The following is a 17,504-nucleotide window of genomic DNA, read 5'->3' on the forward strand; positions in this document are numbered from 1 at the left end:
TGCAATGGACATGCATTTTGTGCACAAAGAGAATTTTTTATGAAGGTAAATAGATTATAATTTGATAATGTTTCAGTACACTAAAGCATATTCAAAGCCAGCAGTTTTATTAAAATTTCTACATATTTATTTTCAACTGTGGTAGAGCACTGGTACATCGTATACTTAGAATGATCTGTGTAATTTTCCAATTTAATGACATAGAAGAGAAACTCCTTCTGAGACTTTATAATATTATAGTTTTATATGATTCCATATATTTGTTTTGTAATAATTTTAAGTATTTAAATTTAAAATCGGCACGTCTTCATTTTGTAAACTTATACACCCTTAAAAAATACAAGTCTTGCCTTTTAATAATGCTTCAGAGCATTAATAAGATACTAATTTTGGTGAAAATGTAATTAATAAATGCCTTTTCTTCAAAATTCCAACATGCTAATCCTTATAATTGTATTTTGAAGCTTACTATGATAACAAGTGATTAGATGATCAAAAATATAATTTAAGTATTTGCTTTAATATTTTCTTTGCGTAGAATGACCATTGTTAGGTCAATTGAAAAATGCATTAATAGTGAAGTGAAAGCTCCAGCAATTAGGAGATGGATCCATTGATGAAAATTGATCATTGAGGCGTTCTAAAAAATATAGTAAATAGTTATTTTATAGAAGCGGCATTCAGAATTGATGCTATTTGCCCATTGACATTGAACTTCTGTGAGAACAATGGTGAAATTAACTGGATGCCTTTTCAAAACACTGGTGTGGTGCTTCTGTTGTTTCAGCTCATTCAATAATTAATAGAATTAAACAGGAATCTAATTCTCCAAAACTCTAAAGCAAGTTTTGGTCAACAAGGAATTGAACTGTAAGAATTAAGGTCACACTTTTGCATGGAAGTCTGTACTTTCAAAAAGAAAAAAGATAGTATTAGCAAGAGATCCAACTGATTTTGTTCCTATTTTAATTTCAGAACATTGATGCTTAAATCTATTTGAATGAAGAAAAACAATTGAACTGAATGCATTTCTTTGATTTTCCGCAGAGGAGTGACAAAAGGGAATTCAAAAATGAGAAGCATATAGCAGGTGTGAGTCTGTGATGCAACTAAGAGTTTAAATGAACAATCTTCTGAATTAAGTCATAACTTTGACTGTAAAGGTAACTATTTCAAGATTTACTGCTTTATCTTTCCTCAAATTACTCAATAGTAGATCTATGCTTATCCAATGCATATAATTGTCCAATTGGCATACTGTATATGCCCAGAAAACTTGTTGTTCATGTATGCTATAGCATTGAATTTCCTTGGGTCTCTATTCTGGTAGCTCACTCTGACTTGCTTTTGATGGTATTTTCCAGCACTGACCCACCACCACCCAACCATTTGGAGTTTGTGGAGTTAGTGGGAAAGAAAGTATGTCATCTATATGAATCAGATGGGCACTCTGGCATCCATCTGTACATTAACTTCCAAATGTTCTGAATTCTACATCCTTATCAGGTTTAGTAGTTGTGCTGCCAAGGATTTACTCCAAATCCCCACCTATTCTTCCTCCTCCATTTACTTCAGACTGTCAAATGTTCCATCTCTCCCTCCAGCAAGGGCTAGATTGTGATGCTGGAGATGCTACTTGTTACTGAGGAATCCAATGTCTTCTGGAAACGGTGGAGACCAAACCAAAGAGTAACTGGTCAATTTGTGCATACATCCATTGAGCATGACATTTTTTGTTCATACCATGTAGTTTTTTTTAGGATTTATGTGGGGCAAGTTTTGTGTTTCTATTTTCTTTATGCTTATGGTAAATTGTATTTTCAATTATTTTCTTAATGGTTTTTCCTTTGTTAATACCAATCCCTTTTCATTACTTGTATAAAAACTTAATTGCAATGTCTTTGACATATTTATTTCTTAGCGATACAGTGTGGAGTAGGTCCTTTCAGCCCTTCGAACCACACTGCCCCAACAACCCCCAACAAACCCAATTAACCCTAATTTAATTACAGAATAATTTACAATGATGAACTAACCAACCCTTGGACTGTGAGACAAAACTGGAGCACCCGGGAAAACCCATGCATTCCAGATGACGCCAGAATTAAACTCTGAACTCTGGAACACCCTGACCAGTAATAACGTAACGCTAACAGCCACACTACCATGGCACCATGCCACAATTTAAACTGTATATTATCTTACTTGTAAATTATTACCTCTCTCTACTATTGGTTTCTTAAACCATTCGGGCAGTAAGCAAATTCCAATATTGTCTGCAGTTTGTTTGAATTTGAAGTGTTTGATGGTGAAGTCTTCTAAGTAATTTTCTCTTCCAGTGATAAAGTGATTTTGCAATGACTTTTCAGTTACATGATGCAAATATTCTGTGATTTCAAAACCAACTTCCATATTGATTGTCCACATTTGTAATCCACAGATTCGGTTGGCTTTGTTGCTGGTTGCCTAGTAAGAGTCTTTTATGACTTCTACTTAAATTTTCTATATAAGTAAATAAGATTCAAGTGGAAAAAAAATTCCTTTAAGACAGCTGGAGGTACAGATTGCTTTGGGACTGAACTGGAATAAACCAGTCATCCAAGTCTCTACCATCACCTAGAAATGCATTTGAATTGATTTCACGGATGGTTGCTGAGTGCTAGAACCAAATGTTCTATTCACCAGCATTGTCAGTTCACATGTTAAGGTGCAGAAAATACATTGAACATTTTTCTCACCTTGCCAATGCTGTGATTTTCTTTCCCTGAGCTTTACCTGTTGTATATTTGACGTAGAAATCTACAACAGATAGATTTGGTTCTTCTTCCAAGTTGGTGAGTTACCATTTTGTTTACATTTCATGTTAATTTTTACCTCCTCTCTTTGTTAGCTTCCCCACTTATGCATCTTCTTCCATTAAGTGGCCCTATCTTGAATTTAGCAGTACTTTTTTAACCTTTTCTCTCAATTAAAGGAATATAATGGTGAGTAAGATGATAGGAAATTAGGTATACTCAGGAAAAAACAAGTATGATATTCCTGCTTCACAGTCCACAAATCTAATGCATATACTTTAATTTCTATCGCGTAGTTGATACAGAAAATTAAAGTAAAAAAATCTCTTTTTATTCCTGTGTATTGTTCTCATTAATGCCTTCCAATTGTTTTACTATATGTGTTGTGTTTATGATTTGCTAATTTACCTCTTTACTTTTATTTTATATACATCTTAATGTAATCCATAATCATCTAAAAGCTAACTGTGTGTTGAGGCTGACTGATGGGAATGCTGGCCGGACTTTACCCCCCAGCGAAATGAGTGCTTGTGAATAGAGGTGTGGAGGGTCAATTTTGATCTCATATGCACGATCAAGGCAAATTTGAAAAGCACGAGTTAACAACAACCATACAGAAAAGTGAGCATGTTAGATCAAAAGTTTGCAGTGGAATACGGACAAAAGTACCAGACACATTTGTTCTAAATGCAAGGTCAAAAGGTTGTGCACTTACAGAGAACAGGGTCCCTGTCTATGCACGTGAGGTATGGACTGGCTGTAACACAAAGTAATGGGTAACATAATACAGTCAGAGGGGGGAAAAAAAGGTCTCAAGTCCCTGAGATCCTGGAAGAAACAGTAGTCCATGAATGAGCAACATCTTTCAGGCAACTGCACGATAAAGTTTAACAACTTTAGAGCATTAATTAATCCGTACATTTTTGTAAGGTTGTGGTTTCATATGTCCATAAATTCTGAAGTGAAAATAATTGTTAAAGCTGCCTTGAAAGATAAAACCAGTCATGTGCAAGCATTTGAGTAGTTGTTTTTCCATGGCCTGTTTGCAAAACTATTCTTCAGTGAATTAGTATAGATAGGTTTCTTATGGGGGCTAATTGGGAAGAATAGCATTTTGCATTTTCTCCCACAGAGATTTATTGTCCTTTTGTTACACATTTAGTATGTAGCATGGCATATACTGTATAGGATCTGTTATTATATACAGATGTGTCACACAATTACAGAAGGCTGCGGAATTTTGCATCAAGCAGGTCTTGAGATTTTGTTCAGGATCATTAAAGAGTAACTCATACAGCATTCCATTGTAAGAGTCTCATGGGAAAGTAAGATCTTGCAGAACATTATGAAACTGAAAATTAGGAAATACTACTTGCCTCATAAGAAGAGTTTTCTGTCTTAAAACAGATACAGCGGTCATATACATAATGGAAAAGATATTATAGAAGACAAATGGCATAGTACAAATTTGAATCATTACATGCTCTACATTAGAGTGAGATGTAGGGTGTGGTTTCAGCTGATGTGGGAGGTACTGACAGAGGTATTTAACTTGTTCTACAGCAAGGATCATTTGCTATCTCTGAACTATCAATGGCTAGGAGTATGTTCTGAATATTTATAGATAATCAAAATTCAAATGTTCTTGTTGTACATTAACTTGTACAGTTTATAAAACATTTCAGAAGAAGATAATGTAAGGTAAGCTCTATAAAAATGGCCTTGGACCTGAAACGTTAACTCCATTCTATTTCCACAGGTGCTGCCTGTGTATTAAGTCCAGTATTTTTGGTTTTTATTTCAGGTTTCTAGCATCTGAAGTGTTGTACTATTTAATTACTGTTCCACCAGTGCTCATTTTGAAAACGTTCTTCTCTCCTTGTTGTTTCCCCCCTTCGGTTTTTTTATAGTGTATAGTTTTGATGAAGGGTACCCTTTACATTAACTTTTGTTTCTCTCCCCAAAGATCCTTACTAATATTTTGTATTTGCAGCTCTTTCTTCTTTTATACATAAGTCCTATTCCTTTGATTACATTAAAGTTTTATTGACATAGTCTGAAATTACACCTCTTTGATTTTCACTCCCAGCTTCACATTCATATTTGGGTAATCTCTAATTATTTGTTCTTGAGCCCAATTGCTGCATCGAAATGGGTAATATTTAAGTAATTTTTCTTTTCTGCTCTTTCACCTTTTGTAGCTATTCATCTTTTGATGACCTTTTCCTGAATATTTCATATTCCTCTCGTCATCACTGCATTAAAAAATTTTATCTTGTCTGGTAATTCGTAATTTCCATAGTTAGCTATTTTTTTATTAGATGTAAGTTTATTCACATTGAAGTTTCTGGACATTTTAGTTCAGAACTTGCATTATAGTTAAGTTCTAACAAATACCTAACTAATATTTTATCCATGCATCTAAATTTTCTAGTATGTTTCCAAATAATATTGATTGCAAAGCTAGTGATAGTTGTTTAACATTGAGACTATCGGTATCAAGTCTGACTTCTGGTACCACAACTCTCCTCTTAAAGGAAGAACTAGATTAAGCAATTTCATCAATCCCAGTAAATGGATCTTGTTTTTATTTGAGACCCCTAAAGTACTTACACACATTGTGATGGATTCCATTGTAATTGAGAAATAGAAACCAAGGATTCTTGAAATTCCAAGCTTAGACAGTAACTAGTTATGGGATGATTAGTAATCCAATTATCTGCAAACACCTTTAGCTATTTTTTTATTTAGGACAGGAGGATATGAACTATATTCTTTGAGATCCCCAAGTTAGCATTTCATATGCTGTGGTTTTCTTGAGGTGTTGAAATCAAGCTTTGGGATACCAGCCTTAATCCTCTTATGCTTGTGTGCCTGGAAGTCAAAGATTGTTTGTATGGTTTAGGACTTAATGATCTGACATTGCTGGAATTTTAAGGTCAAATTGACCTTTGTTTTGTAAAACCTATACAATTGCATTTTGGGTTTAATTTTGTGATGGCACTTGTAAGCTTAAAAATTTATAAGGCATTATGTAAACAGTAAACTCTAGAAATATTGTTACACCTGCATGTTGCATCAATTGATTTTTTTACTCACAGTTCAGTTTCTAAAGCACTTTGAAGAATGTTTTCATTGAACAGCTGTGAGAGTGTTTCTTTCTGTAAAGTTTGCTTTTACAATTAAAAAAGCATATGGCCTAATGGAGGCTGTGCAGTTCCAAAATTTACTGTAAAATTGGGGCAAATGCTCTTCCTGAACATGAAGTTAGGATAGGAGCCACTTTTGCTGATTTTTCCATATGAAAGTCAATCCCAAACACTACGATTTACCAGCAAGTCCCTCGCCACCTAATTATTCTTTATGACACGAGGGTCAATGGAGCTGTAGCCTAGAATTTCCACAAATTATACTCTCAATGCACAAGGGGTAGCTGAGAATGAGAAATATAAGGTGCAGCTGCTGCCAGCTTCAGCTGTGATTGGTGGAAGGGGAAGGTTTTGTGTGTAGTTTGAGGAGCAATTACAGCAGCTGGGAATTACTTTACAGAACATTTTTTCCCTGTATGCAGCCTGTAGACTTCCAAGTCTTCTGACTGGTTGTGTGAGTTTGAGATTACCATTAAATTTTGATCAGCCACTCTCTTTCAAGCATCTTTCTTAACTCCCCCCCTCCCCAACCCATGAACCATTCTTTTGAGCACACACATACATACACACACTCACACTCACACTCACTCACTCTCTCTTGGAAACTTTGTCTCAGGATCCTTTCAGAATGTCTGTGTTATTTTTGTTTTACTCAGAGTCCAGAAAAAAAATCTCAACCTGCAAAATTGGGAACCTTTTATTTTTGCTCTTTGTTTTTGTTCACTGCAGGACTCCCAAAATGCAAGCATTGAAAGAGATCTTCTAATCCATTTCCAAGGCTATAGGAAGGATGTGGAAGCTCTAGAGATGGTGCAGATGAGATTTACAAGATGTTGCCTGGGTTAGAGGGCATGTCTTATAAAGATAGAGTCATAGAAAAGTACAGCATAGAAACCGGCCCTTCGGCCCATCTAGTTCATGTCAAGCCATTTAAACTGCTTACTTCCATCGACCTGCTCCCTGGAATGGTCCTACTGAAGTGCAACACCTCACACTTCTGTTCAGTAAATTCCATTTGTCTGTTTTCATCCCATTTTTCCAGCTGGTCAGATACTGTTGCAAGCTCTGATAGTCTTCCTTGCTGTCCACTACAACCCCCATCTCGGTGTCATCCACAAATTTGCTGATCCAGTTAATCATATTAACATCCAGGTCGATGATATAGATGACAAACATAAACGGACCCAGCACCGGTCCCCATGGCACTTCACTAGTCACAGGCCTCTAGTCAAAGAGGCAACTATCTAGAACCACTGTCTGGCTTTCCCCACAAAGCCAATGTCTAATCCAGTTTAATACCTGATCTTGAATGCCAAGCGACTGAACCTTCTTGATCAATCTCCCATGTAGTACCTTGTCAAATGCCTTGCAAAGGCCCATGTAGACAACATCCACTGCCTTGCCTTCATCCAGTCCCTTGGAATACCTTCCATTAACTTTCCCACTACTGATATCAGGCTCATCGACCTATAATTTTCCTGGTTTATTTTAAGAGTCTTTCTTAAACAATGGAGCAACATTAGCTATCCTCCAATCCACCAGTACCTCACCTATTGCGAAGGATGATTTAAATATTTCTGCTACGATCCCTGCAATTTCTGCACTTACCTCCCACAGGGTCTGACGGAACACCTTGTCAGGCCCTGGGAATTTATTCACACTAGTTGAATCAAGACAGCAAGCACCTCCTCCTCTGGTTCTGTATAGGGTCCATGACCTTGCTTGCTGCCTCACTTATATAAACTCTGTGTCTTTCTCCAGAGTAATTACAGATGTAAAGAGCCCATTTAAGATCTCCCCCATCTCTTTCACCTCCAAGCATGTTACTATTCTAATCTTCCAGAGGACCAATTTGGTCCCTTGCAATCCTTTTGCTCTTAACATATCTGTAGAATCCCTTAGCATTCTCCTTCAACTTGTCTACTAGAGCAATCTCACTCATTCTTTTATCCCTCCTGATTTCTTAAGTGCTCTCTTGTATTTCTAATGCTCCAGAAGCAGCTCATTTGTCTCTCCCTGCTTATACCTGCTATGCACCTCCTTTTTTCATAACCACAGCCTCAATGTGTCTTGAAAACCAAGATTCCCTATACCTGTTATCTTTACCTTTTGTTCTGACAGGCACATATATGCTTTGTACTCTCAAAATTTCACTTTTGAGTGTCCGCTTACCTAGTACAACTTTGTCAGAAAACAGAAACACGAGGAATTCTGCAGATGCTGGCAATTCAAGCAACACACATCAAAGTTGCTGGTGAACACAGCAGGTCAGGCAGCATCTCTAGGAAGAGGTACAGTCGACGTTTCAGGCCAAGACCCTTCGTCAGGACTAACTGAAGGAAGAGCTAGTAAGAGATTTGAAAGTGGGAGGGGGAGGGGGAGATAAAAATGATAGGAGAAGACAGGAGGGGGAGGGATGGAGCCAAGAGCTGGACAGGTGACTGGCAAAAGGGATATGAGAGGATCATGGGACAGGAGGCCCAGGGAGAAGGAAAAAGGGAGAGGGGGGGAAAAACCCAGAGGATGGGCAAGGGGTATAGTGAGAGGGACAGAGGGAGAAAAAGGAGAGTGAGAGAAAGAATGTGTGTATATAAATAACGGATGGGGTACGAGGGGGAGGTGGGGCATTAGCGGAAGTTAGAGAAGTCAATGTTCATGCCACCAGGTTGGAGGCTATCCAGACGGAATACAAGATGTTGTTCTTCCAACCTGAGTGTGGCTTCATCTTTACAGTAGAGGAGGCCGTGGATAGACATGTCAGAATGGGAATGGGATGTGGAATTAAAATATGTGGCCACTGGGAGATCCTGCTTTCTCTGGCGGACAGAGCGTAGGTGTTCAGCAAAACGATCTCCCAGTCTGCGTCGGATCTCGCCAATATGTTGACGGCCACATCGAGAGCACCGGACGCAGTATATCACCCCAGCTGACTCACAGGTGAAGTGTCACCTCACCTGGAGGGACTGTCTGGGGCCTTGAATGGTGGTAAGGGAGGAAGTGTAAGGGCATGTGTAGCACTTGTTCCGCTTGTGTGGATGAGACAGGCTGTCAGAAAACAGCCTGCCTCATCCACACTTGCTAGGTCCTTTCTGATACCATCAAAATTGGCCTTTCTCCGATTTAGAATCTCAATCGGCAGACCAGATCTATCTTTTTCATTTTTTACTTTGAGATTAATGGCATTATGATCACTAGATGCAAAGTGTTCTCCTACACAAACTTCTGTCACCTGCCCTTTCTTATTCCCTAATAGCAGAAAAGTATTACATACTCTCCCACTGGGACTTCTACGTACTGATTAAGGAAACTATACGACACAGGCATCCATTTTTCTATCATCCATGTACCTATCTAAGAGTTTCTTAGGTACTCCAAATGTATCTGCTTCTACCACCATCTCTGGCAAGGCATTTCATGTATCCACTACTTTCTGTGTAAAGGACATACCTCTGGCATCCCTCTATATATTCTCCAATCACCTTAAGATGATGCTCCCTTGTATTAGCCATTTTCACCCTGGGGAAAAGTCTCCGGCTATCCACTCGATTAATGCCACTTATCGTCTTGTACACCTCTATCAAATCTCCTCTCAACCTCCTTTGATCCAAAGTGAAAACCCCTAGCTCCTTCAACCATGCGAGAAGGTTTCCTAGTGCTGCATGGCGGGGGTTTAAACTAGAGTTGCAGGGGGATGGGAACCAGAGTGCCAAAACAGATACTGTAGTGGAAAGATCGTGGAAACATGTTGTTTAGACCTCAAGGTCAGGAATCAAAAGATTGAGCATGGTGTGACTAATGTCCTGAGCTGCATATGTTTTAGTGCAAGAAGTATTGTAGGAAAAACAGAAGAGCTCAGGGCATGGATCAACACATGGAATTATGATGTTGTGAGACTTAGTTGCAGGAGGGGCAGGACTGGCAGCTCAATATTCTGGGGTTCGGTTATCTTAGATGTGACAGTGGGAGGGATTAAAGGGGGAGGGGAAAATATCAACATTAGTGCTCAGTCTGGACTGACTGGAGGACTCATCTAGTGAGGCGTTATGGGTGGAACAGAGGAATAAGAAAGGTATGAACACGTTGATGGAACTATATTATAGACCACCTCCCTATATAACAGTTCCCCTCCCTTGTACCTACTGGTACATCCCTTCCCAAAGTGGTCATTCCTTGGCTGCACCTCCCAGAAGCTGGAACAGCGGTGCTTAATAGTAGTGCAACCATTAAGTCTTAAGACTAAGACCATAAGAAGTAGGAGCAGAATTAGGCCATTGGGCCCTTTGAGTCTGCTCTGCCATTCCATTACGGCTGATATATTACCCCTCTTAACCCCATTCTCCTGCCTTCTCCCTGTAACCTTTGACACCATGATTAATCAAGAACCTATCAACCTCCGCCTTAAATATACTCAATGCTAATACCTTTCCTGTAATACCATGTGCTCTTAACTTGTTAAGCAGACTCATGTGTGGCAACTTCTCAAAATCCTTTTGAAAATCCAAGTAACCTGCATCCACTGACTCATTTTTCTACCCTGCCTGTTATTTCTTCAAAGAAATCCAACAGATTTGTCAGGCAATGTTTCCCCTTAAGGAACCATGCTGACTTTGGCCTTTTTTATCATGTGCTTCCATCTAACCCAAAACCTCATCCTTAATAATGGACTCCAACCACTTCCCAACCACTGAAGTCAGGCTAACTTGCATATAATTTCTTTTCTTCTGCCTCCCTTCCTTCTTAAAGAGTGGAGTGACCTTTGCAATTTTCCAGTCCTCCAAAACCATTCCAGAACCTAATGATTCTTGAAAGATCATTACTAATGCCTCCACAATTTGTTCAGCTACCTCTTTCTCAACACTGGGGTGTAGTTCATCTGGTCCAGGTGACTTATCTACCTTCAGACTTTTCAGTTTTCCAAGTACTTTTTTGTTAGTAACAGCAACGACATTCACTTCTGCCCCTGACACTCTCGAATTTATGTTAATGTCTGTGAAGACTGATGCAAAATACTTATTAAATTCATATGTTATTTCTTTGTCCTTCATTGCTACCTCTCCAGCATTATTTTCCAGTGGTCTGATACTAGCTCTTGTCTCTCTTTTTCCCTTTATTTATCTGAAAAAAAACTTTATGTATTCTCTTTTAAATTATTGGTTAGCTTATCTTCATATTTCATCTTTTCTCTATGGCTTTTTTTTTTAGTTACCTTCTATTGGTTTTTAAAAGCTTCCCAATTCTCTAAGTTCCCACTAATTTTTGCCATTTTATATGCCTTCTCTTTTGTTTTTATGCTGTCTTTGACTTCCTTTGTCAGCCATGGTTGCGTCATCCTCCCTTTAATATACCTCTTCATTGGGATGTATCTATCCTGCACCTTCCAAATTTCTTCAGAACCCAGCCATTACTGTTCTGCCATCATCCCTGCTAGTGACCCATTCCAACAGCTTTGGCCAGCTCCTTGCTCATGCCTGTGTAATTCCCTTTACTGCACTGTAATACTGATACTGTACATCCAGTTTTAGCTGCTCCTTCTCAAACTGCAGTGTGACTTCTATCATATTAGGATTGCTGTCTCCTAAGGGTTTCTTTACCTCAAGCTCCCTAATCAAATCTTGTCATTACATAACACTCAATCCAGAATTGCAGTTCCCTTTGATATCTCAACCACAACCTGCTCTAGAAAGCCACCTTAATGGCATTTTATAAATTTCTTTCTTAGGTTCCAGTACCAACCTCATTTTCCCAATCTTCCTGCATATTGAAATCCCCCATGACTATTGTAACAGTGTCCTTATTACATGCCTTTTTTTAATCTCCCATTGTAAATTAAACCCCATATCCTGGCTACTGTTTAGCGGCCTGTATATAACTCCCATCAGTGTTTTATTAATCTTGCAGTTCTTTAACTCTATTCCTAAAGATTCTACATCTTCCAATCCTATGTCACTTCTTTCTGAGGATTTGATTTCATTTTTTTATCAACAGAGGCACCCCACCCCCTCTGCATGCCCGCTTCTCCTTTCAATACAATGTGTTTCCTTGGATGTTAAGCTCCCAACTATGATGTTCGTTCAGCCACACCTCAGTGACACCCACAATGTTATATCTGGCAATCTCTAACTGCACTGCAAGATCATCTACCTTATTCCATATACTGCCTGCATTCAAATATAACATCTTCAGTCCTGCTTTCATCACCCCTTTTTGATTTTGCCCCTATGTTACACCTCAACTCATTCCACTGACTACAATTTTGCCCTATTGTCTGCCTGTCCTTCCTCACAGTGTCACTACATACTGCATCTACTGGTATACCATTTGCACCAGCCTTATCACTCTGGTTCCCATTCCCCTGCCGAATTACTTTAAACCCTCCCCCTCAGCTCTAGTAAACCTGTCTGTAAGCTTGTTGGTCCCCCTCGGGTTCAGGTATAGCTTGTCCTTTTTGTACAGGTCAGAACTTCCCCTGAAGAGACCCCAATGATCCAGAAATCTGAAAACCTGCCCCCTGCACCAATTCTTCAGCCATGAACTCATTTGCCAAATCGTTCTATGCTTATCCTCACTGGCACATGGCACAGGCAGCAATCCAGAGATTACTATCCTTGAGATTGTGCTTTTCAGCTTTCTGGCTAACTCCCTATCTACTGTCTTCAGGACCTCCTCTCTTTTCCTACCTATGTGGCTGTGGCCAATATGTACCACGATTTCTGGCTGTTCACCCTCTCTCTTTAGAATGTCATGGACTCAGTCCGAGAAATCCCTGATCCTGGCACCTGAGGCACAAAAGTACTATCCGGCTGTCTCTTTCACGTCCACAGAATCTGTTTTCTTCTCCTCTGTACTATGGAATTCCCTATCACTATCGCACTCTTCTTCTCCCCACCCCCCATTCCCTTCTGAGCCACGGAGCCAGACTCAATGGCAGAGACCTGGCTACTACAGCTTCCCCCAGTAGGATAACCCACCAACAGTATCTAAAGTGGTATACTTATTATTGAGAGGAAGAGCCACAGGGGTGCTCTGCATTGGCTGCCTATTCCCTTTCCCTCTCCTGACAGTCACCCAGGTACCTGTCTCCTGCAACTGGCTCCATGTATCTATCACCTCCTCATCTTGGGCACTAGCCTACAAAGTACCCAGGACACCTTTAGGGAGCAATGTCTCAGAAAGGCAGCGTCCATTATTAAGGACCTCCAGCACCCAGGGCATGCCCTTTTCTCACCGTTACCATCAGGTAGGAGATACAGAAGCCTGAAGGCACACACTTAGCAATTCAGGAACAGCTTCTTCCCCCTGCCATCCAATTCCTAAATGGACATTGACGCTATGGACACTACTTCACTTTTTTAAAAATATACAGTATTTCTGTTTTTGCGCATTTTTAATATATTCGATATACGTAATTGATTTATTTATTTTTTATTATGTTTTAATTAATTTGTTATTATTTTTTCTCTGTTTCTGCTAGATTATGTATTGCATTGAACTGCTGCTGCTAAGTTAACAAATTTCACATCACATGCCAGTGATAATATACCTGATTCTGATTCTGATTCCTGTATGAGCCAAAGGTCATCCAGCTCCAGCTCCTTAACACAGTCTCTAAGGTGCTGCAGCTCAGCGCACTTCATGAAGATGTAGTTACCTCACACAAAGAACATATTCCTATATAGGAACACATTCTCAGCGCATTAACTATGCATTAGCAGAAAAAAATAAACTTACTAGAAACTAACTTACATACTTACTCAGAACCTCCACCTGTGTCTGCCTAAACCTGTTCTCACCTAAGCTTCTTGAGCCAAAGCTTGACACTCTAACACTGGCCCACTCACACAGTGATCAGTCAGCATACACCTCCCTTCTTTTTATTGGCCCCGCGCTGATTGCAGACTGCCGAAAAAAAGCTGATAGGTCTGGAGCTCTTTTTAAACCTTGCGCTACGTCACCATGAACGACCTCTTACGCTGATTGCAGTCTGCAGACTTCTCCCTGAACTCAGAACTATGACATAACAAGCTGTAAATCTGCTCAATAACCTTCACTGCTGCTGAAGCAGAATAGTGTTTATTTATTTATTTAGTGATACAGTCCAAATAAGACCCTTCTGGCCCTTTGAGCCACTCCGCCCCAGCAACCCCCTGCATTCCAAGAGGAGGACGTACAGAGACTCCTTACAGAATTGTGCTGGAATTGATCTCCGAACTCCAGAACATTCCCAGCCGAAATAGCGTTGTGCTAACTGGTGCCCAAATGATGGAGTCTGACAACATTTTTTCCAATTGACTTTTACTATTATTTGAGATCACATTGAATTACATACAGGAAATGGCTCAATCAGTTCATGCTGACCTTTTCTTCCACTCCTCCGAACTTGCCTTTTCTAACTCTGTCAGTGCACTCATTTTCACATTCGCTAAGCTACGTTTGCCCATCTTTCACTTGGAGTTTTTCCACAATTGCGTTATGGGGGTTACTAACATCGGAATTTCAGCCTGGATGAATTTCTAGAACAACGTATCTTAAATGGATCACGTACAAGGTTAATGCAAGTTTCATGGGCAAATTACAAGGGAAAAGGCTAATGTCTGGAAGAGGAAATGTGAAGTTATGGACATTGAGTAGTCAATAGACAATAGGTGCAGGAGTAGGCCATTCGGCCCTTTGAGCCAGCACTGCCATTCACTGTGATCATGGCTGATCATCCACTATCAGTATCCAGTTCCTGCCTTATCCCCATAACCTTTGATTCCACTATCTTTAAGAGCTCTATCCATCTCTTTTTTGAAAGCATCCAGAGACTTGGCCTCCACAGCCTTCTGGGGCAGAGCATTCCATATATCCACCAGTCTCTGGGTGAAAAAGTTTTTCCTCAACTCCATTCTAAATGGCCTACCCCTAATTCTTAAACTGTGGCCTCTGGTTCTGGACTCACCCATCAGCGGGAACATGCTTCCTGCCTCCAGCGTGTCTAATCCCTTAATAATCTTATAAGTTTCAATAAGATCCCCTCTCAGACTTCTAAATTCCAGAGTATACAAGCCCAGTCGCTCCAATCTTTCGACAAATGACAGTCCCACCATCCCAGGAATTAACCTTATGAACCTACGCTGCACTCCCTCAATAGCAAGAATGTCCTGCCTCAAATTTGGAGACCAGAACTGCACACAGTACTCCAGGTGTGGTCTCACCAGGGCCCTGTACAGCTGCAGAAGGACCTCTTTGCTCTTGTACTCAATTCCCCTTGTTATGAAGGCCAGCATGCCATTAGCTTTCTTCACTGCCTGCTGTACTTGCAAGCTTGCTTTCAGTGACTGATGTACAAGAACACCTACGAGCATGTGTTGGGCCTGTTGGCAAATGAGGGAGGATTGATGTACCATAAAGTATTAATGCACAGGTTTTTGAGGACTGGTAGGGTGTCACGGCTCAAAGGGCTAGAAGGGCTTATTCTGCACTGTTTCATGAGGCAAATAAATAAATAAAAATAAATAATTGTAAAGGCTGATAAAATGTCAGATGTAGCTCAAGAAAGATGGATTTAAAATTCAGTTGGTACAGAGCCTTGGTCAGATGTCATTTGGAGTACTGTGTTGTGTTTTGGGAACCAAATTTCAGGGAAGATATATTGGTCTCAGAGGGGAAAGAACGATAATGCTGTTTGAAGCATTAAATTACAAAGAATGATACATATTTCCCTTGAATTTATAAGACTGAAGGATGATCTAATTGAGGTAATTAAAATGATTAGATCCAGAAAAGCCAGTTAGATACAGAAAAGCTAATTTCACCAGCAGTGGCTATGAAACGAAGAGGCAGGATCCTTAAAGTTTCAATTTTGCTGTTTATGAGAGAAATTAGAAAACATCTTCCTTGAAAATAAATTATAGTATAGTACTTTATGATTGAAAATTTACTTGAAATAGATTACAGTTGCAACTACTTACAGATTGTATCTTGCCATTTGGATGTTTGATTTTTTTTTACCTCTGGGCTGTTCGGTGTGATACAATTTATCATGTTGCCCTCTGATTGCAGGGGATTTTGCAATAGGGGCGTTGTTAGCATTCCTGGGACAACGTGGTCTCACCAGCATTCTGCTTGACTTGGAAGATTGCAAAGGAAGTAAATACTCGCCTATGATTTTTGGGGCTGTTTCCCTACAGGCTGAATGTGATGTTATTGTGTTCCCTGTTTGCAAAGCATAAAACTCAGAAGAAAATTTTAAGCCCTATCCGATACAGAAATCTACAGGTACCCTCACAATAAGAAGGTTATTCTGTATCAGCGTACCCTTCAAGGACTAGCCTCTGCGGAAAGGTTTAGCTGCCAATACCCACTGCTTGAGTGGTGAGTCCCTCCTCCCTACTGAGGAGGTACTTCTAGCTATTGAAGTAGTTTAAACACAGATATTTTATTTTTAATGATATACGTTTAAATTCAGACAAATAATTCTTACCATGCACAGCTGCTTTCTAATTTATCAAGATTCCGAATACAAAAGACTTACAAACTACAAAGGATTTACAAACGTAGGTAAAATATTTACGAACTAGAAGAACATACCAATGAGTGGCAGACAAATAAGTCGTATGTTGCAGAAACTGGAGGCTGAGGAATGAATAGTTCTATCTGTAATCCTTTCTTTCTCTCATTTTCTTTGTCGTGCTGTGAGGACTCAGCCCTTAAATACACAAGCAACCCAATTCGTAGCTATGTTTGATGTGCTAAGTGACACAACCCCATTGTCTTGTTATTGGCTAACGGAGAGAAGTCACCTGGTCACTTTGCTTCGCAAAGCTGTGCATCCAACAAGAAATTTGATAAATGTTTAACTTTATCACCAACAACTCTGATACTTTAGAAAGGTTATGCAGCTGTGTTGGAAAATTGGGCTTAGCAATAAGTCTCTCGGGCCCTGTAAAGTAAATATCCACCACAACCGCCCTGATTTTCTCCCACCCTAATTCACTAATTTTGTAGGACTATTCACACTCTGTTTGTAGGATTCCCCCATCAGGATCGTTTAAACCTAATTACATCCTCTATAATGAGAGATTGGTCTAACCAAACCCTTTCACTGATTCCAAGGACATTCTATCAATACTGCGATCTGACACCACCCTTTGCTCCAATATCACTGCACATCCTACAACTACAGTGCAGACCCAAATGAGCCTTTTGTGGTCACCCTTCTGAGTCTGCAATAAAGAGAAGACCAGACAAATTGTTTTTGTGTACTGACAGGGGAACAACTGAAGCATTTTATGGCTTCCAGCTTCTATGCCATTTTCATGCATTGGAATTTTCAAGCAACTGGTTTATGCAAAGAATATTCAAAATCTGGAACACTGTTCCCCAAGAGATGAGTGCATTTTTATTAACTGCCTTATAACAATAAGCTTGAGGCACTCAGTAGTTGATTTATAATGACTTGAGTAAACATTAAAATCGTAAGTCATGATCTCAAAAACTCGAATTCCCAAAGTACTTTACTTCTTGACGTGGTATGCCTCATATTCTTAAATAGATTTCAGGCTAAGAAATGTCAGGTCAT

At 39.6% G+C, this 17,504-nt stretch overlaps 1 long non-coding RNA gene across 1 annotated transcript in view; it reads right to left on the bottom strand.

Moving 5' to 3' along the window:
* Positions 1–16,618, bottom strand: part of LOC140210532 (uncharacterized) — a 70,760-nt gene extending 54,142 nt beyond the window's left edge. The window contains exon 1 of the long non-coding RNA XR_011889253.1: positions 16,514–16,618. This is a non-coding gene — a long non-coding RNA (uncharacterized lncRNA). The remainder of the gene's footprint in view (positions 1–16,513) is intronic.
* Positions 16,619–17,504: the final 886 nt, after the last annotated feature.

This window comes from Mobula birostris, chromosome 15 (assembly GCF_030028105.1).
Source record: "Mobula birostris isolate sMobBir1 chromosome 15, sMobBir1.hap1, whole genome shotgun sequence".
In the NCBI taxonomy this organism is placed as follows: domain Eukaryota; kingdom Metazoa; phylum Chordata; class Chondrichthyes; order Myliobatiformes; family Myliobatidae; genus Mobula; species Mobula birostris.